A 25,441-nucleotide genomic window follows, 5' to 3' on the forward strand; every position below is an offset into this window, starting at 1 on the left:
TGTGGTTCGGACGCTGTCGTCATGGTAGCCGCTTCGTATAAGTCGGCTGCTGTAATACCATCTTTGCGCGGCGTTCGTTGTTATGGTAATGACTTATATGAGTATAAAAAATCTGTTTATTTATGTAACACTGACTAACTGCTTGTAGATTACGTACATGTTTGCTTCCTAATATTATAACTTCACAGTGTAAATTGCCCTGAAGATGACCCCATCGCGGGATGAAACCGGTTGGCGGCAAAATAAATAATGCGATTGTGACTGTCATTTTGAATAATTGATCATAAGTAAATTAATCGCTGTTTATCTCCATACAACTATGTTGTCTAAAAATTTATAACCAAGGGGGTCCTACTATGACACGAAATAACACCCCCAGACCATCACTCCTGGTTATCTGGCCGACAGTCGGGCTGGTAACTCAATGGTATCGACGGCGCCTCCAGACTAGTAATCAATACAGAACGCATTGACTGGAGTAGAACTGTCTCCAGTGACGAGTCTCGCTTCGCACTAAAGCCCGATAATCAGCGGAAACATGTCTCGAAATGCCCACAACAGCAGTTGGATACCAGCCAGTCACCCGCCATGCGCCCCGACAACCAGGAGTTATGGCCTTGTGTATCATTTTTTTTTCATAGTTGGACCCCTTTCGTTGTCGGCCGCAGCACCCTTACAGCACAGAGGTCTGCCGACTACATTCTAAGCTCCGTTTGGTTGCCCGTCGTGCCAAGCTATCCTGGACTTACATTTCAGCAAGATACTACCAGCCCGCACACAGCGAGGGCTTCTTCAGCTTGTTTTCGTTCCTGCCAAATCCTACCTTGGCCAGCAAGGTCACCCAATTGAAAACCTTTGGAACATTAGGGGCAGGGTCCTCCAGCCAGCTTCTAATTGTGACGACCTAACGCCCCAATTGTGCCGAACTGGACACAACATCCCACAGGAGGAAATGCAATGATTCTGTCAATCATTTCCCAGCCGAATAACTGCTTGCGTACGGGCCAGAGGTGGACCAACGCGTTATTGAGTTGTGAAGCTCTTTCTCTGGAATAAATCATCCATTTTCTTTTAAAATTTTAGCCCATTTCCATCTCATTCGGATAATTCTGTCGTGTACGTAGTTGGTTTTATACTACTTTACATAGTATTCCTGACTATTCCTCCGTCATCAGGCTTCGAAGAGACCACCATCAGCATTCGCTGATGACCGCGGATAGAGATGTGTGCGCTGTACGCGAAATCACTGCCCTCGATACTTGTTGCAATCGCATTAACAACGAAAACTCCTGAGGGACTTTCGAAACCACCTACACTGTGGTATTAGTTAGAGACCCAGGTATCATACGGTATCACATCCTGCAGCTGTTCTCCGTGGTTGGCCTTGTTTACTAGTAACTGACAAAAAATAATTGCTCGTCGTCTACAAGAGCCCCGTGGATTTTAAAATGTTCAATAAACCATGTAAAAATTATAAATGAAACCTGTTACCTTCATCTTTACATCTTCATCGAGAAGACTGTGATCAATATTTTTATTCACTTGATTGGCGTAAATATAATTTCTTATTTCTAGTCTTTTGCCACAACATTTCAATCATCTTATCAACATTTTCATTTGCTCTAATTTTTGTTTACTTTCATTTTTCTTTTGTCTGAATTCTTTGTCCAAGCTATTATCGATAACACGTAAAAGAGTGATAATTACCGACTTCCTTTGGATCTTTTGCTGCTATCTTATAAACTCTGCAAGTTTTATTGGAAATTTTAAAGCAACGGCCCTCGAACTTACAATCTTCAGCATACCAGCCTAATAACCGCTACACTATGATGCCGTCTTGAAATTAAGTGTAGATCACGAAAAATTATTTTATGTCCATTACTCGCAAACAAGTGCCCATTTTTTGTGCCTACTTTCCTTTACTGGCTTAAAATGTTATTTAGAGAATATACTTTTATGATTCATTCATTAAATTCAGCCATAAATGTCAAAATACACTCCTGGAAATGGAAAAAAGAACACATTGACACCGGTGTGTCAGACCCACCATACTTGCTCCGGACACTGTGAGAGGGCTGTACAAGCAATGATCACACGCACGGCACAGCGGACACACCAGGAACCGCGGTGTTGGCCGTCGAATGGCGCTAGCTGCGCAGCATTTGTGCACCGCCGCCGTCAGTGTCAGCCAGTTTGCCGTGGCATACGGAGCTCCATCGCAGTTTTTAACACTGGTAGCATGCCGCGACAGCGTGGACGTGAACCGTATGTGCAGATGACGGACTTTGAGCGAGGGCGTATAGTGGGCATGCGGGAGGCCGGGTGGACGTACCGCCGAATTGCTCAACACGTGGGGCGTGAGGTCTCCACAGAACATCGATGTTGTCGCCAGTGGTCGGCGGAAGGTGCAAGTGCCCGTCGACCTGCGACCGGACCGCAGCGACGCACGGATGCACGCCAAGACCGTAGGATCCTACGCAGTGCCGTAGGGGACCGCACCGCCACTTCCCAGCAAATTAGGGACACTGTTGCTCCTGGGGTATCGGCGAGGACCATTCGCAACCGTCTCCGCACACCGTTAGGCCGTCTTCCGCTCACGCCCCATCATCGTGCAGCCCGCCTCCAGTGGTGTCGCGACAGGCGTGAATGGAGGGACGAATGGAGACGTGTCGTCTTCAACGATGAGAGTCGCTTCTGCCTTGGTGCCAATGATGGTCGTATGCGTGTTTGGCGCCCAGCTTCATGGAGACGGTTGCGAATGGTCCTCTCCGATACCCCAGGAGCAACAGTGTCCCTAATTTGCTGGGAAGTGGCGGTGCGGTCCCCTACGGCACTGCGTAGGATCCTACGGTCTTGGCGTGCATCCGTGCGTCGCTGCGGTCCGGTCCCAGGTCGACGGGCACTTGCACCTTCCGCCAACCACTGGCGACAACATCGATGTACTGTGGAGACCTCACGCCCCACGTGTTGAGCAATTCGGCGGTACGTCCACCCGGCCTCCCGCATGCCCACTATACGCCCTCGCTCAAAGTCCGTCAACTGCACATACGGTTCACGTCCACGCTGTCGCGGCATGCTAGCTGTGTTAAAGACTGCGATGGAGCTCCGTATGCCACGGCAAACTGGCTGACACTGACGGCGGCGGTGCACAAATGCTGCGCAGCTAGCGCCATTCGACGGCCAACACCGCGGTTCCTGGTGTGTCCGCTGTGCCGTGCGTGTGATCATTGCTTGTACAGCCCTCTCGCAATGTCCGGAGCAAGTATGGTGGGTCTGACACACCGGTGTCAATGTGTTCTTTTTTCCATTTCCAGGAGTGTATATAATACAATTTTAACGGTATAGAATAATGGTATAAAGTCGGTTTTGTAATGTGTTTGTCATTTAATTGAAAGAAAGCATGAATATCGGTTCCAAAATCGAGCATCATCCTGGCCAGCCGCCTTTAGGTGAGTGGCTGCAGTGTGGTAGCTGGTTTCAAAAAGTGGATTCCACTCGTGGGGATCTGACCGTGTAAGCGTAACTGTATTACGTTTGTAACCAATGAATTCGTGTGGCAGAAATTCCTCATCCTAACAAACATACACGACGTACAGAACATACACTCACAGTGCGTACTTTATGCACGTTGTGGCCGCGCGGGATTAGCCGAGCGGTCTCAGGCGCTGCAGTCATGGACTGTGCGGCTGGTCACGGCGGAGGTTCGAGTCCTCGCTCGGGCATGGGTGTGTGTGTTTGTCCTTAGGATAATTTAGGTTAAGTAGCGAGTAAGCTTAGGGACTGATGACCTTAGCAGTTAAGTCCCATAAGATTTCACACACATTTGAACATTTTTTTTTTTTTTGCGTGTTGTGCTTTTACCGTAATGTTCTACCCTTCATCGTCAACAGACACAACACCCGAAACCCTTTAGGGCTGAGTTTCAGGCTAATCTACTTACATCATTGCTAGTTAGTGATAATTTCAAATGTTAATAAAAATTTCGAAAAGTAATATCATACACATCTATTTTTAGTCTAGAATATAATGGGGCACTAAATTCTTGCCAGCTGTTACGAAAATAATAATAATATGTGAATAAATAAATGAAAAATAAAAACTGACGTTACCAGAAATTTTGTGCGAATATAAGTTTTTACTCCAACCTGTTGACAAAACTAAACCTCTGAAAAAAATTTATGAACGTTATGAAAGTTTCTAGACGCATGTGGAACATATTTTATTCTGAAAACATAGAACTATTGCGAGATAAAAAAAAAGTAACTGTAGGTACTTTCAGGCCTGTATTTCCATTAAACATTTTAGTCCCTCACTACTCTTTGTGAATAAAAAACCAAGTGAGTAGAAAATGCAAAGAGCGTAGACCTCTGCGCTAGCAATATTTATTTTTTTCTAACAAGATCATCCAGTATTTTTCGAGCCATTGTATAATCATGTCTGTCATATTGTCTAAGAACTTGTCTTCTCACTACATTTTCCAAAATCATCAAACAGATTTCTAGATTCATTTATATTCCTTTCTTGGAGAATTAGTACACGTGCTCACATGTAGAGATTCTGCCTGGGTTAGTGCACTGTTATTATGGAAAAATAATTCCGAAAGACAACGAAGTTTTGTTGTCAGTCAACTCGTGAAAGATTTAAATTATTCCTGGCGTTCTCGCTGCTGTCCAGATCAGTTCAAATTACAGTACAGTACATTCAATGCGACTATTTTAGATTGTTTTCGAATATCTTTTCGGCCTGTATGCACACCAGCAGGAGTAATACGACGCGTAGGCCCTTGCTGACACGTTTCGATCACAAACAAACAAGCGTCACTGCGCCTTACTACGGGTGACTGAAACCAGCCGAGAACGTGCGCTGTCGCACGGAAACACTGAACATTCAGCTAGCGATGGCCTACTACACTTGTAACAGTGTGTAGAGGGTGTTTCCGTAACAGCACGCAAAAATGTGACAGGACATAGAGAATGCTCCACTGAACAACTTGAGGTAGGGAACCTGGGGTCGGAGAAGCCAGCTTAAGCAGGTATGGAAGTAAACTTGCCTCTCGCATTTTCTAGCACTACTGTTTTCCAGTTTAGTTACAACGAACATGCGTACAAGTTTACACGTGCTGTGCTGCTTACATACAGTGTGTTTCAAAAATGACCGGTATATTTGAAACGGCAATAACAACTAAACGAGCAGCGATAGAAATACACCGTTTGTTGCAATATGCTTGGGACAGCAGTACATTTTCAGGCAGACAAACTTTCGAAATTACAGTAGTTACAATTTTCAACAACAGATGGCGCTGCGGTCTGGGAAACTCTACAGTACAATATTTTCCACATATCCACCATGCGTAGCAATAATATGGCGTAGTCTCTGAATGAAATTATCCGAAACCTTTGACAACGTGTCTGGCGGAATGGCTTCACATGCAGATGAGATGTACTGCTTCAGCTGTTCAATTGTTTCTGGATTCTGGCGGTACACCTGGTCTTTCAAGTGTCCCCACAGAAAGAAGTCACAGGGGTTCATGTCTGGCGAATAGGGAGGCCAATCCACGCCACCTCCTGTATGTTTCGGATAGCCCAAAGCAATCACACGATCATCGAAATATTCATTCAGGAAATTAAAGACATCGGCCGTGCGATGTGGCCGGGCACCATCTTGCATAAACCACGAGGTGTTCGCAGTGTCGTCTAAGGCAGTTTGTACCGCCACAAATTCACGAAGAATGTCCAGATAGCGTGATGCAGTAATCGTTTCGGATCTGAAAAATGGGCCGATGATTCCTTTGGAAGAAATGGCGGCCCAGACCAGTACTTTTTGAGGATGCAGGGACGATGGGACTGCAACGTGGGGCTTTTCGGTTCCCCATATGCGCCAGTTCTGTTTATTGACGAAGCCGTCCAGGTAAAAATAAGCTTCGTCAGTAAACCAAATGCTGCCCACACGCATATCGCCGTCATCAATCCTGTGCACTATATCGTTAGCGAATGTCTCTCGTGCAGCAATGGTAGCGGCGCTGAGGGGTTGCTGCGTTTGAATTTTGTATGGATAGAGGTGTTAACTCTGGCGCATGAGACGATACGTGGACGTTGGCGTCATTTGGACCGCAGCTGCAACACGGCGAACGGAAACCCGGGGCCGCTGTCGGATCACCTGCTGCACTAGCTGCGCGTTGCCCTCTGTGGTTGCCGTACGCGGTCGCCCTACCTTTCCAGCACGTTCATCCGTCACGTTCCCAGTCCATTGAAATTTTTCAAACAGATCCTTTATTGTATCGCTTTTCGGTCCTTTGGTTACATTAAACCTCCGTTGAAAACTTCGTCTTGTTGCAACAACACTGTGTTCTAGGCGGTGGAATTCCAACACCAGAAAAATCCTCTGTTCTAAGGAATAAACCATGTTGTCCACAGCACACTTGCACGTTGTGAACAGCACACGCTTACAGCAGAAAGACGACGTACAGAATGGCGCACCCACAGACTGCGTTGTCTTCTATATCTTTCACATCACTTGCAGCGCCATCTGTTGTTGAAAATTGTAACTACCGTAATTTCGAAAGTTTGTCCGCCTGAAAATGTACTGTTGTCCCAAGCATATTGCAACAAACGGTGTATTTCTGTCGCTGCTCGTTTAGTTTTTATTGCCGTTTCAAATATACCGGTCATTTTTGAAACACCCTGTATATGTACATTCTTTATTTCCTGGAAGGAAACAAGGAGGACGAACCTAATTACTAGGAAGTCACGATGCAGTACTCCGTCTAAATGACGACCTGTGACGTCACCTGACCATCTAAAATCACTTGTGTATGAGACCCCAGTGGACACGGAGATGGAATTAGCTGCCTGAATTGTAACTGCCTGTGATGTGATTCGAAAGACACCAGGCGTATTTGCAACGGTGTCTCAGACTCTTGTTCGCCGATGTCATTCTTGCATTCAGGTTGACGGCCGTCAGTTTCAGCACATTTTGTAAGATACAGTACAAATGGTACGTTTACTGTCTCAATGATGGTATTTGCAGTTAATTATAACTAATTTAAATAAAAAAAATACACGCTAATGTGTTTTTATTTCTGTTATCTCCTTAAGGGGGGACGTTGATGAAAAACACACACTATTTCAAAAGTGCACCAAATCCACAGTTTTGGAGTGCCCCACGCTTTAAATGAAAGAAAGTAACACATTTACATATGAAATCCTTTGATTATAGATGTTCAACTTGTTTTTTAATGAAACTTGAAATTTTATTTTCAAAAATACTGTATATCCCTTTTTCTCAGAAAGTATTCAAGAAATTTCAACAAAACTTTCTGTGTTTCATCTCTTTATATGTTGTAAGTTTGTTTCAAGAGGTTTTTGGAATAGGTGAAATAGGAGAATTTTCATAATTTTTTAATTATAATTCCACAAGTAAAATTTTAAATTCATGTGAAATTCCAACCACTTTGCCCCATATCTCAGCTTGCAATCAGAATGCCATAATTTGCTCTTGAGACAACGTTTATTATGTTTACAGAAATATGTGTACAAAGTTTCATAATTCTAAGATTGATAGAATCTGAGAAAAAGGTACATAAACTTTAAAAAACAAACTTTTCAGGAAGCGCAATTTAAAGTTCTACCTAACTTTTTTCCTTATTTCACTTCTTCAGGAGGCACCATATTTTTACTCTGGGTCGTCTTTCCCTTCAAGATTTATCATCTGCTTTCTTGTTGTCTGTCTTCATTCCTTTACCAGGTCTTCAACTGACTTTTCAGCTGCAGAGACGACCTGTAAATCTATTTTTCTCAGGATGCCTTGTGTAAATTTTCCTATCTTGAAGCCCATTCTTTCTAACATCTTCATCCTCACGACGTTCCCATCATTAAATACTATAACTGCATCATACGTTGCAATTCTGACAACTGTAGTAGTTGCAAATGTGTTTTTAGGGTATCGTTTTCATTTGAGTGAATTTATAGTCATTTGGATTTTGGATTTTTCCGTGAACACACTTTTTGAGAAGTGCTGGATCGGCGAAATATGATCTATGAAACCAAAGAGTATGTATCACGGCTTCCAGATGTATCCCGCACACGTTTGGTTGAAAGTAATACCCAGAATCGTTGTTCACTGAGCTGGTATTGAAGTGCTGCTTCAAAACGTGGGCGTGGCAGGGAGGCCGTGTCACACTTGTAATTAATTTTCAGGCATTTCGGATAAGATTTCAGCATTGCAACTTAGGGAACGTACTGTCCATTAGTTGTACTAACAAATAAAAAATAAATCGAAACATGACATTTTTGGTTAATTTCACCAACGTCCCACCTTAAGCTGGCTGCTCCGACAGCAGGTTTCCTATCACAAATTGTTCAGTGGACCATCCTCTATGTCCTGTTAAATTTTTGCACCCTTTTACGGAAACACCCTCTATGTGGCTAAAAGGCTGTGGGGCAGGCGAATCACAGCAGTTAGCGACTGTAGACAAGAGGCAGCGGGTGTGGCGTTGAAGTCTCTAACTTCGTGACACCCAATACCCACTAATCAGTGCCCTGAAGCAATTCAACAGCTTTCAAGACGCTCTCAGAGCCGACCACAGGATTGGAAAACGCGCGCTGCAGACAATTACAACAACGTCTCAAGCAGACTTTTTCTTTCTGCCGCCGATAATCTCAATCATAAAGAAACTGAATAACAGTCTTAAGCCCAGAAGGAGGAGGACACACAAATTACACTATATTTTTATTCCCTCTCAAAGGGAATTTAATTTATTCAATACATGAAATGCAACCGCATTTGCGAATATGGACAACCATCAGCTGTATAATGGAATGACGACCAAGAAAGTCGGTCCCCCACTGGGATTCCAACTCAGACTTGCTCCTTATCGGGAGCGGTCACCTTAGCATTAGGTTGTCGAAGCATTCTTCACGGCCAGCTCTATGTGTCGTCAATCATATGTGGCTCTGAGCACTATGGGACTCAACTGCTGTGGTCATCAGTCCCCTAGAACTACTTAAACCTAAGTAACCTAAGGACATCGCACACACCCATGCCCGAAGCAGGATTCGAACCTGCGACCGTAGCAGCAGCACGACTCCGGACTGGAGCGCCTAGAACCGCACGGCCACCGCGGCCGGCTTCAACCATATGTCTACAACTGGCCATTCGTACACCCTTTATGTATATTCCCGTACGGAGGAGAAATTTTAATCAAAATTCGCCTGCCTGGTGTCGGTGGATGAATACGATACTTCTGTGCCAGTGTTGTCCAGAAGAACCACGCAGGTATATAATTTATTGTGTTCTAAGACCATCTCCGCCCAGCTAGTTGGTAGGTTCGACAACCTAATTTGCGGTCCCCGCCCACGGAGCGTCACCGCACTCTCTAAAACGTCACCACTTGCCTAGAAAATCGGAATGGATCCACCCGAGGTTCACACTACGTAGGGAGACGCACTTTCGGAATGTCTCAGTTTTCTGTACCATAAGAAATAACTCAGTGATGTAGAACGATCTCCCGACTTCTGAAGCACGCTACGGGAACAGTACCTTCGGCCCAGAGGGCACAACAGTTTTATTCATCCCACAAGGATTGGAGCTCCAAACCTCTGTATGGAATTATTGTTGTATTTAGGATTCCAAAGCAAACTATAGGTTCTTCCTGCCAGCACTACATAGTACCTGCTGTAAGGCGGTGCCTCTTGCCAATGATTCCCAAAATTTCTTTTCCAAATGTGTACGGAAACATCGGCCATGCTGTCAACATCACTCGTGCTCGAAAACAGTACGGTCGACAAAGACAACCATCAATTTAGCCGGATTAAGCAAAGACTGTCCCCGTTGTATCGAGGCTGGCGAACAGCCCACGTCCCTCAGAAATAGGAACACCGGCGCCAACGTCTACAGTACAAGAGTGGCGGCTAAAAAAACCGATTATAGATTATACCGGTTCTCCAGTTAAACCTGGATGTCAATACCGCTCAAATTAATCGGTTTCCGGAGTAGCCGATTTTCGGTTTTTGTTTCTATTATTTCCAATAATCAACGTAGGCTTGCAACAAAACTCTGTCCCGTTTGCTCCACCAAAGATGGAGAAGGTGAAGAAGACAGGTGCGGTGATAAAGAGAGCGAGAAATCACAACTTGATGACTTTTCTGCATAATCACTTTGGACGGGGATCAGTTTTTCATTCCGAAGGAACGACAAATTAAGGTTTCCGTTATTATCCCAAATTTGTACATCAATAAAATTATTCGCATGTCAATCAAATTTACACTCTTTTCCAAGGAAAAAATGGGAATGCTTCATTCTCACATTTTGTCATAAGATTGCTGTGCCTCCTCCAGTTTGTAATCTTTTGAACCAAATAGAACATCGTAGCCTACTTCCCGAAATACTTCCAAACTAGGGATGGTGCCATTCTGCGATACAACTGATGGGCAAGGACGACAGCGAGAAATTACCACACAGGCCAGGTTGTGGCAGGTCTTCCACTCGTCCGCCAGATTGCTAAACAAAGCAGAGCGGGTTTGATTCCCAGCCGGGTCGGATATTTGCTTCACTCGGCGATTGGGTATTCCGTTCTCCTTAAATGTGTATCGTCGTAAGTGACATTGCTATTGAGATGGATGAATTGGCAGGGCCCAAAAGCCACTGATGATGAAAAATACAAGTCTTGAATACCACTTGTACATATGTGCCTCCTAATAGGCTACAGTAGTGGAACAACAGGGTTATGGCGATTTTGTATAGCTCAAGATACGAATTGTATGTTTACTATATCGACCCTGTATGTGGTGATGTATTACCGGGTCAGAGATCTGTTTCACACTCTAATATTGAAGCTTCCGTCCTCAGTGGCAGGCAGTGTAATTGAGCAAGTGTCTTTCTGTTCAAATGGTTCAAATGGCTCTGAGCACTATGAGACTTAACATCTGTGGTCATCAGTCCCCTAGAACTTAGAACTACTTAAACCTAACTAACCTAAGGACATCACACACATCCGTGCCCGAGGCAGGATTCGAACCTGCGACCGTAGCAGTCGCGCGGTTCCGGACTGCGCGCCTAGAACCGCTAGACCACCGCGGCCGGCTGTCTTTCTGTATTTGACGATCTGTAGACCAATTTTGCAGGGTTTAACTGTCAGTGCAATATGGCGATCTGTACAAAATAGCTTTGCCGTTGAAAGTCTTGTCTGGAGAAAAGAAAAGGTGGACAGTGCTTCCACACCAACAGCACCAGTAATTTGGCCGGTTAATTCAGTAAGAGCCAATCAGAATACTCCAATCATTCACAAGACATCCTTTGTAATGGGTTATAGGATTCTCTACATAGTGGTGAGAACGTTTGCCATTTTGAAGATGTTTGTTGAAGCAGGACTTTACGATTTCCAGGAAGTATAACAATGATGGACGGGGTGCCTTGTTAGCACCATCAGGAAGAGTGCATTCGGTGTTATTCTGAGCCATTTTTGTAAACAGATCCTGTTAGGACCAGAATTTCCATGCAGACGAGCTATGTGCAAAGCTTTATTAGATTTTCACAGTGGTTTCCATTTCTTGACTGATCAGAACCTGCTTTCCGAATATCTCTCATAGAGAATTCAACATTCCGGGACCCACAGGGTCGGGCACTACTTCTCACCACGGACAACGCAGTGCCCGATGCCCTTCACTTAACGATTGAGAGCAGCTTAGTTACATAGAGTTGTCAGTGCTCACAGACAAGCAACACTGTGTGAAATGACTGCAGAAACCAGTGTGGGGCGTACGATGAACGTATCTGCTAGGACAATGTGGCGAAATCTGATGTCAATGGTCTATGGCAGCAGACAACCGACGCGAAATCCTTTTGCTAATAGCACGACTTACAGCTGCAGCGCTTCTTTGGGCCTCGTGACCATATCGGTTTGACCCTTGACGACTGGAAAACCGTGGCCTGGTCAGATGAGTCCCGATTTCAGTTGGTGGTAGGGTTCGCGTGCGGCGCTGAGCCTACGAAGCTACGGACCCAAGTTATCAACAAGGCACGGCGCAAACTGCTGCTGTCTCCATGACGGTGTTTGCTGTGTCTACATGGAATGGACTGGGTCCTCTGCTCCAACTGGAAATGGTTTTGTGCGAGACCATTTGCAGCCATTCGTGGACTTCACGTTCCGAAACAACGATGGCATGTCACCGGGCACTATCATTGCGATTGGGTGGAAGAACACTCTAGCGAAAACGAGCGATGATTTGGCCTCCCTGATCGCCCAACATAAATCCCATCGAGCATTTATGAGCCGCAATTGAGAGGTCGGTTCTTGCATAAATTCCTGCACCAGCAACATTTTCGCAGTTGTGGCAACTACACAGCAGCATAGCTCAGTATTTCTGCAGGGCACCTCCAACGACTTGATTCTCTACCACGTCGAGCTGCTACCTTATGCCGGTAAAAGGATGAAAGGATGTCCAACGCTATATTAGGAGATATCCCATGACTTTTGGCACCTCAGTGTAGTTCAACTTCACTTCTGCACAACTTCAGGGCAGTAATGCAGTGGTTGCAAATAAGTCTTGTAGGAAGGTTTTCACATTTGATAGTACTTGGTTACAATAGCCTAAGAATTACCACATGCATCACAGTGTGCTGAAAATTTACGTCTTTCGTGACAAGTTGTTTATTACACTTTAAATGAAAACATGTTTAAGGCTTTTTTTACTTAATCCACGAGGATAACATCACTCGTGATCTATGGAAGACAATAAGCATATTTGGTATTCTTTTCAAACATTGAAAGTATTCTTGTGTTTCTGACACATACTACATGTCAGAGGATCTCTTCACTGATGGAAACGAAAAGTATGTCTAATCAAATATAAAATGAATATGACACACGCCAGTTATCAGAGCGAGCGCGTTTGTGAATCTAGTCTTTGTATTTCTAAAGATGGCGTTTGTAGGAGTATCTTTGTACTGGAGTACCAGGACGTATAACAGACCTAGTTGGGTCTCTTCACATCAATGAAATACACTGAATTTCTGAAAATGTCCACCAACCTGTCGTCTTCAAGTGAAGTTATCGTTCCTACGCAGAGGCAGCACTTATATAGTGAGTACTCTGCCCTTGATGTAATTTGGCTACCCATAAACTGGCTGAGGGTCGTTATTACTGCAGTTATAAGTACACAAGTGTATTGCAATCGATCGGCTTTTTATTCAGCATATTCTATCAGATAAAACCGAAAACTGGTTAGAGATAATCTGTGGTAAAACATACCCCTATAAGACACACACGTTAAGTTAGAGGTCATCCATATTACACACAGACGCAGAGTGTCCCAGGAGGAGTGGTCTGTATTCAGGGATATGACAGGAACGATCATTCGAAGCAAAACAGTCTACTATACATGCGCTCTAAAACGCTTACGTTAAGGGCCATGACCACTTGTTCAGTAGAAGAGATGTGATTCACAGTAGCGAAAAATGAACAAGTGCTCATAGCTCGGGGTATGCAAGGTGGAGCCCACCTTTACTAGACACTTTTTCCTTGTTTTGGTCCATACCTCGCCTCTCAAAAAATGGAAAGCGAAGAGCCTACGATGGAAAAAGACTTGTTGCACAGGGTCAAAGATGAAGAAGTGCTCGTAACCCTCTTAAGGCAAGCAGTTTAGATCCCATGTTTACTAGCCTTTTTTTTTTTGCTTCAAATAATTGTTCCTCTCGTATCTTTGAAAACCATTCTTCCTTGGACATCCTGCATAATCCTTGTACATCGTTATACACGCTAGAAGATATTTCTCACGTTTTACAAATCAGATTACACTTCCTAAGCTCATTCTTACTCTGCCTTGCTAACAGAGTCGCAGCCTTAACGATAGTATTGTTCGGCCCCTATGCCTGAAACTTTGCTGCTCGCTCCCTCCTTAACTACTCAGCTGTGCAGGTGGAACCGCTTCGCTGGGCTGTCATTCCGCGCGAAGCCTGTGGCAAACGTGATACGGCTCTGACTCATTACTTATTCACCAAAAGTTGATAACAATATGAAGTTATGAATGTGTGGTGGTAGCCTAGTATTGCGAACTTGTCCCCTGTTATTATAAACAAAATCTGAACTGCACTTGAGCAATAATTAAGCAACAAAAATACGAGTTCTGGCGTTATGGTCCGAGGTTAATTCTTCCACCTTGTGTCACTGCAGCCAATCAAATTATAGTTGAGAGGTGGCATGAGCCCCCTCTCATATTTCTATCTTACGATTCTCCTCTCTAATTGCATGCGGTGGAAAGTTGCTATTCCTTCACACGCAGACTTCCCACGCAGCGTCTCTCGTCACCCGGGTGGTCCAGTGACAGGCGGGCTCAGTTTGACTTTGAAAGGGTAAGCCGACAGGTGTGAGGGAGTCGAGTGAATGCTTTCCAGACCCCGACATTGTCAAGAGGCACGCCCGCAGGGCCTGAAGTAGCGGCTGGGCTAGAGGTTCCGTTACTTCGCAGAAACTTAGTGAAAACACTTTCTGGCGGGCTACCAGCGAGGCGTGGGAATGACTTGTGTACCCAGGCAGCTGTGGCGGGAAAATTCCCGCGCTTTCTGCAAAATAGTGACTGTGATTGGCTTGCTCCGGGCATAGCTCCGTGACATAGCAAGATCGGCGCAGAAATTGGCGCCAAGAATCTGCATTGGTACAATGGTAGCGTTCCGGCAATGGAGTGGAATTTTCCACCGGTTTTCGAGTTGCTGATTGGAACGTTTAACCACGGCCACTTTCGTGGGGGCGGGAATGTTCGGTGTTCGGGTTGGTACGGGTGCTCTTGTGAGTAGTCGGCTCTTGCCTTTCGGTCGAGGACGTCGAAGCAACCAGCCAACGACTCCGGTACGCCAGATCGTGTCCTGGCAGTCAAGAAGTCAGTTTGGTAATGTATGTCCGCAGCACCGGCAGATAGGGATTTTCCTAGGTGATAATCAGAGCTCAGCAGAGTGCGCCTTTTCGTCTTTTTTCGTCTTTTTTCTAACTTTGTTCTGTCTTGGGTAGCAGCAATTAATGTTGGGTTGGCTATGTGTTTTCTCTAAGATTTGAGTTGGAAGGAACTGGCTGCACATACCACTTCGTCATAATCCTCACAATCTAGTTTAGGGACAACTTCACATTCACAGCGTTTGTTTGAGTTTATTTAACTTATTTATCAAATTAAATTATTGCAGGTGCCAAACTCTCTTCTACTCCCCTGACAGCGTTGATTAGAGTCAGTTCGCGTATTTTTTTAATCCTTGTGCAACAGCAAAAGTCGGAGTTAGAATAGGGGGGGGGGGGGCTTAGCGCATCATGTACATATGTAGCTTCTAGAAGAATTTAGTGTTAAATACACTGCTTGCCCCGGCACCTCGCATAGTATTGTTTAAGCAATTTCTGCACTTGCAGTACTATCTGTTATTCGTACCTCACTTCACTTTTATGACGTCATCTGTCAGCTGCTGCATCTTCGCTTAAGTCAGATGTGAAACGTGGGAATGAATAGACGGTCAGTTGTATTGCACGGTAATATCGGGCAATACTGTAGAAGTTCTACCTAGGCTTCTCAGTAATACTGTCAATGATTTTGTGGAATACTACTGAGGTTCGGAGTGCTGACGGATGCTGATGCTGCGAAAACTTTTATGCTTTTTGCGGGCGGAAAAAAGGGCTAACTAACGAAAATTTGTTAAGAATTGAGTGTGGACGAAAGGAAAAGAAAAAGATTGCCAGACGTATGTTCCCATATACAGGCAATTACCTAACGTACCCTCTCCTCCACCCTCTTTTGGAATCTGCAATTCGGAAATTTTATTCATTACTGAATTCCCAAACGCTTGTTGAAGTGATTTCTCTTGATTCCGGTAAGCCTCTCGTTTACGCAAACGTCGCGGTTCATCGCAGTGAGACAATACTATGGCTTCACCACTTGCTGCATAATTGTTTGACTGTTGCTTCTGAGTATCAAAGTAATGTACCTACAACAGATAGTGAGTGGATAACCATCAGTTCTCTGGGATACACTTAGTTTTTTGGTCACCTATGAAATGTAGTTCTCGTAGCATGACGCGTCTCCAAATTCGCCAACTCAATCATATAAAAATGGATAAAATGTGTTTGAAAATGTTCTAAAGTTAAGTATTAACCACAGAGTTTACAGTATCAGCTGCGATCATTACCGGTTTTGACTTTTGGTGTAGGATTTATGTATAGTCTAGAAAGCGAAAACATTGAAGCTAATTCACTTATGATTTACATGAGATACTAAAAGAATATTCATCATTAACATTATTAGATTAGTTTTTGAACCTAATGCGCTAAATACAGGATCTGCAGTGTAAAAAGTCTTCGGGGAAGACAGAAACTGTTGTGGTCGAGGGTTGAATACGTTCATGCTATGATGCCACTGCTTGTTTTCAATTATATATAGAGGAGATAATTGATACTGGACGATCGTGAAATGTTATTTGGGCCTCAAAAGTGTTCAGATGTGTGCGAAATCTTATGAGACTTAACTGCTAAGGTCATCAGTCCCCAAGCTTACACACTACTTAACCTAAATTATCCTAAGGACAAACACACACACACACATGCCTGAGGGAGGACTCGAACCTCCGCTGGGACCAGCCACACAGTCCATGACTGTAGCACCTCAGACCGCTCGGCTAATCCCGCGCGGCTATTTGGACCTACTGGATACAACTGTCAACAGGAGAAATCTTTTTTCTCACATGAAATACTGAGAACTATTGATGAAGAGCAACAGACAGACTCCGTATTTCTAGATTTCCAGGAAGCGTTTGACACGGTGCCCCACTGCAGGCTGTTGACGAAGGTACGAGCTGATGGACAAAGTTCACAGTTATATGGTTCGAAGACTTCTAAAATAACATAACCCAGTATGTTGTCCTGGACGGCAAGTGTTCGTCAGAGACAAGGGATCATCAGGAGTGCTCCAGAGAAGTGTGAAAGGGGGGGGGGGCGCTGTTGTTTTCTGTATATGTAAACGATTTGGCTACATGGGTGGGCAGTAATCTGCGATTGTTTGCTGGAAGAACAAACCTCTAATATTCAGTTACAGTATGACTACTGTACTGCTTGATACAGTCGACTCGCTTAAATATCTGGTCGCAGCGTTGCAAAGCGATACGAAATGGAACAAGCATGTGCGAACTGTGGTAGGGAAGGCGAAATGATCGACTTCCGTTTATTGGAAGACTTTTCGGGAGGTGTGGTTCAACAGTAAAGGAGACCGCATATAGTGTCTTGGTGCGACCAATTCTTGAGTACTACTCAAGTATTTGGGATCCGTACCGGGTTGGATTGTAGGAAGACATCGAAGCACTTCAGAAGACGGCTACTAAATTTGTTACCGGTAGATTCGAACAACACGTAAGTGTTACGGAGATGCTTCGGGAACACAAATGGGAATCCTGGAGGGAAGGCGATGTTCTTTTCGAGAAAATCGAGAAAAATTGGAGGTTACTGACTGCCAGATGATTCTACTGAAGTAAGGACCACGAAAATAAAATACAAGAAATTAGGGCTCCTACGGAGGCGTACCGAGAGTCGTTTTCCGTCGCGCTATTTTGGAGTGGAACAGGAGGGAAATTACAAGTGGTGGTACAGGTTACCCTCCGCCACGCACTTTACGGTGGCTTACGGACTATCTACGTAGATGTAGATGTAGATGCAGAACTTTGTGGAATTATCCAGACAGTTATACGTACGAGGGTGAATCAAATGAAAACCTTAGATATTTTTTTAAATATTATTTATTGTGCAGAAGTGGTACAAAGCTGTTTCACTTTTCAACATAATCTCCCCTACGCTCAATGCAAGTCCTCCAGCGCTTACAAAGTGCATGAATTCCTTTAGAAAAATATTCTTTTGGTAGTCCGCGCAACCAGTCATGCACCGCGTGGCGTACCTCTTCATCAGAACGGAACTTCTTTCCTCCCATTACGTCTTTGAGTGGTCCAAACATATGGAAATCACTTGGGGCAAGGTCTGGTGAGTATGGTAGATGAGGAAGACACCTAAAATGCAGGTCTGTGACTGTTGCAACTGTTGTACTGGCAGTGTGGGCCTTGCATTGTCATGTTGCAAAAGGACACCTGCTGACAGCAATCCACGTCGCTTTGATTTCATTGCAGGCCGCAGATGATTTTTTAGGAGATCTGTGTGTGATGCACTGGTGACAGTGGTCCCTCTAGGCATGTAATGCTCCATAATGACGCCTTTTTCGTCCCAAAAGAGAGTCAGCATAATCTCCCCTGCTGATGGTTCTGTTCGAAACTTCTTTGGTTTTGGTGATGAGGAATGGCGCCATTCTTTGCTCGCTCTCTTCGTTTCCGGTTGGTGGAAGTGAACCCAAGTTTCGTCCCCAGTCACGATTCTTCCAAGGAAGCCATCACCTTGTCGTTCAAAGCGCCGAAGAAGTTCTTCACAAGCATCAACACGTCGTTCTCTCATTTCAGGAGTCAGCTGCCGTGGCACCCATCTTGCAGACACTTTATGAAACTGGAGCACATCATGCACAATGTGGTCTGCTAACCCATGACTAATCTGTATACATGCTGCAATGTCATTCAGTGCACTCGGCGGTTTTCCTTTGCAAGCTCCCAACGACTGGTATTTAGATCGTAAATGTCGTTAATTCTCCCTATCTGTGGCAGGCTGAGAAGGGAGTTTGCTTAATTTTATCAGCAGGGATTACTTTTATTCATTTTTATATAAGCCTCCTGTGGGGAAGGATCTTATGCACACGTTTTGTCTCTCGGCAGCGTAACCTTCCATGACCATTCTGCCCGCTTTAGAAATGATGTTTAGGCCCATCAAAGTTCAGAGTACAGTCTTATCGATTGAATTTGAGGTCGCAACGGATAACGCAATTGTAATATTGGGGGTGGTCAGAAAAACTACGTCCTGCACGAATCTAGTCTTGTGCCAATAATTTTAGTAAAGGGGCAGCGTGTTTAATATGATTCTCTTTTCTTAGGTATGGTTTAAATGAGCAAGCCGAGAATTGGAAATTACTTCGAAAAACAAAGTTAATTTTATTTTAACCAACATTAGACAAATATTAACGAAGTTACTTCTTAACAATCTTTTGAATACACATTTCACTAATTCTGATTTGAATTTGCATTTAACTACGGACAAAGATTATTTAACTATGCACATTGATTATTTCTCCTTTGAATTACAAGCCGTGTTGCCTTTGATTTGCATCGTCCTGTGGGGGAAGGAAAATCTTGGAGAGCACGTGGTCACTACACTACTATGCTGATATATCCACATGCACTGAGTTATCACTGAAATGCAAATAACGTAACTATTTCTCTATGCAGATTTTCTATGTACAGTGGCTGGCATCGAGCAGGACTCGTGGCTGGTATCTCCAGCGCGAAGTGCTTGAATACGAAAAGCTACACTCGTTACTAAATTTTCAATAAGTTGTTAAACATCGACACACGCTAACATAAATGTTCAGCAATCGCAAAACTGGCTACAAATCCCTTTATTAGCCTTCTCGGCGGTTGCAGTTTGAAACTATGCGGGTCGTAACGGAAATCTGGAACGGCCGGCCGGAGTGGCCAAGCGCTTCTAGGCGCGTCAGTCTGGAACCGCGCGACCGCTACGGTCGCAGGTTCGAATCCTGCCTCGGGCATGGACGTGTGTGATGTCCTTAGGTTAGTTAGGTTTGAGTAGTTCTAAGTTCTAGGGGACTAATGACCTCAGCTGTTAAGTCCCATAGTGCTCAGAGCCATTTGCACCATTTTGAAATCTCGAACGGACAAGATTATTCTTTTATCGGATAAATTGAACAAAAATCAATAAATGGTTCTTAATTAATCAATCGCGAAAAAGCCTCTGATAAATACACTCCTGGAAATGGAAAAAAGAACACATTGACACCAGTGTGTCAGACCCACCATACTTGCTCCGGACACTGCGAGAGGGCTGTACAAGCAATGATCACACGCACGGCACAGCGGACACACCAGGAACCGCGGTGTTGGCCGTCGAATGGCGCTAGCTGCGCAGCATTTGTGCACCGCCGCCGTCAGTGTCAGCCAGTTTGTCGTGGCATACGGAGCTCCATCGCAGTCTTTAACACTGGTAGCATGCCGCGACAGCGTGGACGTGAACCGTATGTGCAGTTGACGGACTTTGAGCGAGGGCGTATAGTGGGCATGCGGGAGGCCGGGTGGACGTACCGCTGAATTGCTCAACACGTGGGGCGTGAGGTCTCCACAGTACATCGATGTTGTCGCCAATGGTCGGCGGAAGGTGCACGTGCCCGTCGACCTGGGACCGGACCGCAGCGACGCACGGATGCACGCCAAGACCGTAGGATCCTACGCAGTGCCGTAGGGGACCGCACCGCCACTTTCCAGCAAATTAGGGGCACTGTTGCTCCTGGGGTATCGGCGAGGACCATTCGCAACCGTCTCCACGAAGCTGGGCTACGGTCCCGCACACCGTTAGGCCGTCTTCCGCTCACGCCCCAACATCGTGCAGCCCGCCCCCAGTGGTGCCGCGACAGGCGTGAATGGAGGGACGAATGGAGACGTGTCGTCTTCAGCGATGAGAGTCGCTTCTGCCTTGGTGCCAATGATGGTCGTATGCGTGTTTGGCGCCGTGCAGGTGAGCGCCACAATCAGGACTGCATACGACCGAGGCACAGAGGGCCAACACCCGGCATCATGGTGTGGGGAGCGATCTCCTACACTGGCCGTTCACCACTGGTGATCGTCGAGGGGACACTGAATAGTGCACGGTACATCCAAACCGTCATCGAACCCATCGTTCCACCATTCCTAGACCGGCAAGGGAACTTGCTGTTCCAACAGGACAATGCACGTCCGCATGTATCCCGTGCCACCCAACGTGCTCTAGAAGGTGTAAGTCAACTACCCTGGCCAGCAAGGTCTCCGGATCTGTCCCCCATTGAGCATGTTTGGGACTGGATGAAGCGTCGTCTCACGCGGTCTGCACGTCCAGCACGAACGCTGGTCCAACTGAGGCGCCAGGTGGAAATGGCATGGCAAGCCGTTCCACAGGACTACATCCAGCATCTCTACGATCGTCTCCATGGGAGAATAGCAGGCTGCATTGCTGCGAAAGGTGGATATACACTGTACTAGTGCCGACATTGTGCATGCTCTGTTGCCTGTGTCTATGTGCCTGTGGTTCTGTCAGGGTGATCATGTGATGTATCTGACCCCAGGAACGTGTCAATAAAGTTTCCTCCACCTGGGACAATGAATTCACGGTGTTCTTATTTCAATTTCCAGGAGTGTAAATTGTTAACATTAAACATATTTAAACATTAAAATACCTTTGTCCTGATTTCGACGCAGCGTTCTGAAGGAACGTCTGGCCGCTTACCTGTCTTCCAAAAAACTCCCCGTAACCGTTGCGCGGCTCTTTCTCCCGAGCAGCGCGAGGTGGTGGGGGAGGCCCATGACCAACTTCTGCCAAGAAAACGTTTTTTCAGACTTTCTCACCTCTGGTCGAACCTTCCTGTTCCTGCTCTTTGCCTTCCACTGACTGTGTTAAAGTTGGTAGAAGATTCTGGGACCCACTACATCTCTGGTTCGTCTGCTACCACACCCAAAACATCCACACCTGACCACGTACTTTAAGGAGAGGTATGGAAATGTAATTAGGGACACAGGACGTGCATATTGTAATGAAAATAAAAGACTTTGATACGGAATTGTTTCTACATGCATGTAATTTGGGGCTGAGATTATTTCACTGTTCATTAATTACGTAAAGTAATTGAATTTACGCTGATAATGTCTATCAGCTGATAGCAACGTACTATAACACTGATTTTTAACTATGTAACGAAACCTATTGTGACGTTACACCTTCACTATGGCTTCAAATGCTGCAGTGTTCTGTGGAGTCTCATCTCGTTGTGCCTGACCTGGACGAGGAGCATCTTCCACTGAAGTCACATCATTTGCGAATTTCCTACTCCTTTCGTAGACTTGCTGCTGTGACAAACATGCATCACCGTACTGAACCTTCATTCGTCATGAATTTCAATAGGTTTCACACCTTCATTATGCAAAAATCGAATAACAGAACGCTGTTCTTCCCTGGTGCAAGTCGCAAGTCGGCCGGCCATCTTTATACTGATACTGCGACGATATGTATGCATCTACACTATGCTGCCACCTACCGGCCCTTCTGTACGCTGTTCGTAGCACGTTTACCAACTTACAGGATAACAGCGAGAAAGTTCGATTTGTTATTACAAATTTCAGGTTTTGATTTGACTCATCCTCGTATATGACGAATGTCACCAAAACAGGTGCGGACGGCTGACATAAGCGGTCTGAAGGATACTCTGCTACGCGTAGCCGTCGCAGTTTATAAAATTTTCACTGTCGTCACTTCGATTCTCGTTATTTATGATGTGGTCCTCGTAGATTACAAAGCCCTATCCCGACGCTATATAGCTGTGAAGCGCTGTAACACGTGAGACGTCCCACAAAGAGAAGGCGTGGAAGCCGACGGCGTGTCCAGTTTCTGGGCGCAGTACCTGCTCCTCTGTACCTGCCGCTAGCGGTACCTGGGCGGCGACAGCAGGCGACTGGAGGCGACTGGAGGCGGCGAGGCCAGGTGCGCGAAACCAGAGCTGCGGGGGCGGAGGAGGCGGCACCTGCTTTGCGGCGCGCGATACGGCCGCCAGCGAGGCGCCGCGCCCACGCAACGCGATACGCCGCCGACGGCGACGCCGGCACGGCGCTCTTCGCTTACAGGCCGCGCCGCCCCGGCCGTTCACCCTCGCTCTGGTCCAGAGCGACTCGCACTCCGTGTGATGGCTGTGAATGGACGCACACACCTTAGCACGCCAGATGCTTACCTGCACATACAGGGTGTTTCAAAAATGACCGGTATATTTGAAACGGCAATACAAACTAAACGAGCAGCGATAGAAATACACCGTTTGTTGCAATATGCTTCAGACAACAGTACATTTTCAGGCAGACAAACTTTCGAAATTACAGTAGTTACAATTGTCAACAACAGATGGCGCTGCGGTCTGGGAAACTCTATAGTACGATATTTTCCACATATCCACCATGCGTAGCAATAATATGCCGTAGTCTCTGAATGAAATTACCCGAAACCTTTGACAACGTGTCTGGCGGAATGGCTTCACATGCGGATGAGATGTACTGCTTCAGCTGTTCAATTGTTTCTGGATTCTGGCGGTACACCTGGTCTTTCAAGTGTCCCCACAGAAAGAAGTCACAGGGGTTCATGTCTGGCGAATAGGGAGGCCAATCCACGCCGCCTCCTGTATGTTTCGGATAGCCCAAAGCAATCACACGATCATTGAAATATTCATTCAGGAAATTAAAGACGTCGGCCGTGCGATGTGGCCGGGCACCATCTTGCATAAACTACGAGGTGTTCGCAGTGTCGTCTAAGGCAGTTTGTACCGCCACAAATTCACGAAGAATGTCCAGATAGCGTGATGCAGTAATCGTTTCGGATCTGAAAAATGGGCCAATGATTCCTTTGGAAGAAATGGCGGCCCAGACCAGTACTTTTTGAGGATGCAGGGACGATGGGACTGCAACATGGGGCTTTTCGGTTCCCCATATGCGCCAGTTCTGTTTATTGACGAAGCCGTCCAGGTAAAAATAAGCTTCGTCAGTAAACCAAATGCTGCCCACATGCATATCGCCGTCACCAATCCTGTGCACTATATCGTTAGCGAATGTCTCTCGTGCAGCAATGGTAGCGGTGCTGAGGTGTTGCCGCGTTTGAATTTTGTATGGATAGAGGTGTAGACTCTGGCGCATGAGACGATACGTGGACGTTGGCGTCATTTGGACCGCAGCTGCAACACGGCGAACGGAAACCCGAGGCCGCTGTGGGATCACCTGCTGCACTAGCTGCGCGTTGCCCTCTGTGGTTGCCATACGCGGTCGCCCTACCTTTCCAGCACGTTCATCTGTCATGTTCCCAGTCCGTTGAAATTTTTCAAACAGATCCTTTATTGTATCGCTTTTCGGTCCTTTGGTTACATTAAGCCTCCGTTGAAAACTTCGTCTTGTTGCAACAACACTGTGTTCTAGGCGGTGGAATTCCAACACCAGAAAAATCCTCTGTTCTAAGGAATAAACCATGTTGTCTACAGCACACTTGCACGTTGTGAACAGCACACGCTTACAGCAGAAAGACGACGTACAGAATGGCGCACCCACAGACTGCGTTGTCTTCTATATCTTTCACATCACTTGCAGCGCCATCTGTTGTTGAAAATTGTAACTACTGTAATTTCAAAAGTTTGTCCGCCTGAAAATGTACTGTTGTCCCAAGCATATTGGAACAAACGGTGTATTTCTATCGCTGCTCGTTTAGTTTTTATTGCCGTTTCAAATATACCGGTCATTTTTGATACACCCTGTACATACTCAGCAAGCCACCGCAGCGTGCGTGGCGGGTGGTACACTGTACCACTAGTAGTCGCTACCTTTCCAGTTACTCTCGTAGATAGACCCGGGGAAAAACGACTGTGTACAGGGTGAAAAGTATTTAAACCGACAAACTCTGGGAGACTGTAGGGGACATCAAAACAAATATTATTTCCTAATGTCATTTCTTTCCTATGAGGTGTGTTTAAACCGGTAGAGGAAGATTTCTCTGGTGGCAAATTAATTAAACCAACAATTTTCTTGAGTACCACTACTGTCTGTCACGTCACTCTCATCGGAGGCAATTTGTTGTTAGGAAGCATTGCATAGTCTTCCTAAAGCCTTTGACACACCTTGCTGTTGGCAGACGCTTGTATGAGCACTATGTTTTGCTGTTGTATATGGCGCATTTCCTTGACGACTTAAGTTTTAATTTTCGTTTTATTTTTTTTTTTTCCTTCTCGTTCATGTTTTGTTGCTGCAGTATTATTCCGCAGAAGCGGGATGGAGTAATATCCTTTGTTGGAGTATTGATTCTTACCAGTCAAAATCACAAAAATTTAACCGAAAACTAAAACAATAATAGACTCCCGGATTCTAAAAAATTCCCGGGTTTTTCCCGGTTTTCTCCCGGATGAAAAAATTCCCGTGTTTTTCCCGGATCTCCGGGTTGTCCCGGGTCGTAGACACCCTGCGCTACTATCCGGGCAACCAAATCCTCTTCTGATACAACAGCAGTTGCGCAAACAAGGCTGCGCATCTCTCCCCACACAATAAACTCCAGAGGGGCACATATCTCGGGATCGAGGAGGCCATGGTACAGGACCACCTCTGCAAATCTACGTTTCTGGAAACCGTCGGTCCAGGAATCGACGCACACGACGACTGAAATGTGACGGCGCCCCGTCATGTTGGAACCACATGCGTTGTCTTGTAGGAAGCGAGAACTCTTCCAGCAATTCTGACAATGCTCCGGCGAGAAAATTGTAACAGTGCCTGCCATTTAATGGCC

The sequence above is a fragment of the Schistocerca cancellata genome, chromosome 3, assembly GCF_023864275.1.
Source record: "Schistocerca cancellata isolate TAMUIC-IGC-003103 chromosome 3, iqSchCanc2.1, whole genome shotgun sequence".
NCBI lineage: Eukaryota > Metazoa > Arthropoda > Insecta > Orthoptera > Acrididae > Schistocerca > Schistocerca cancellata.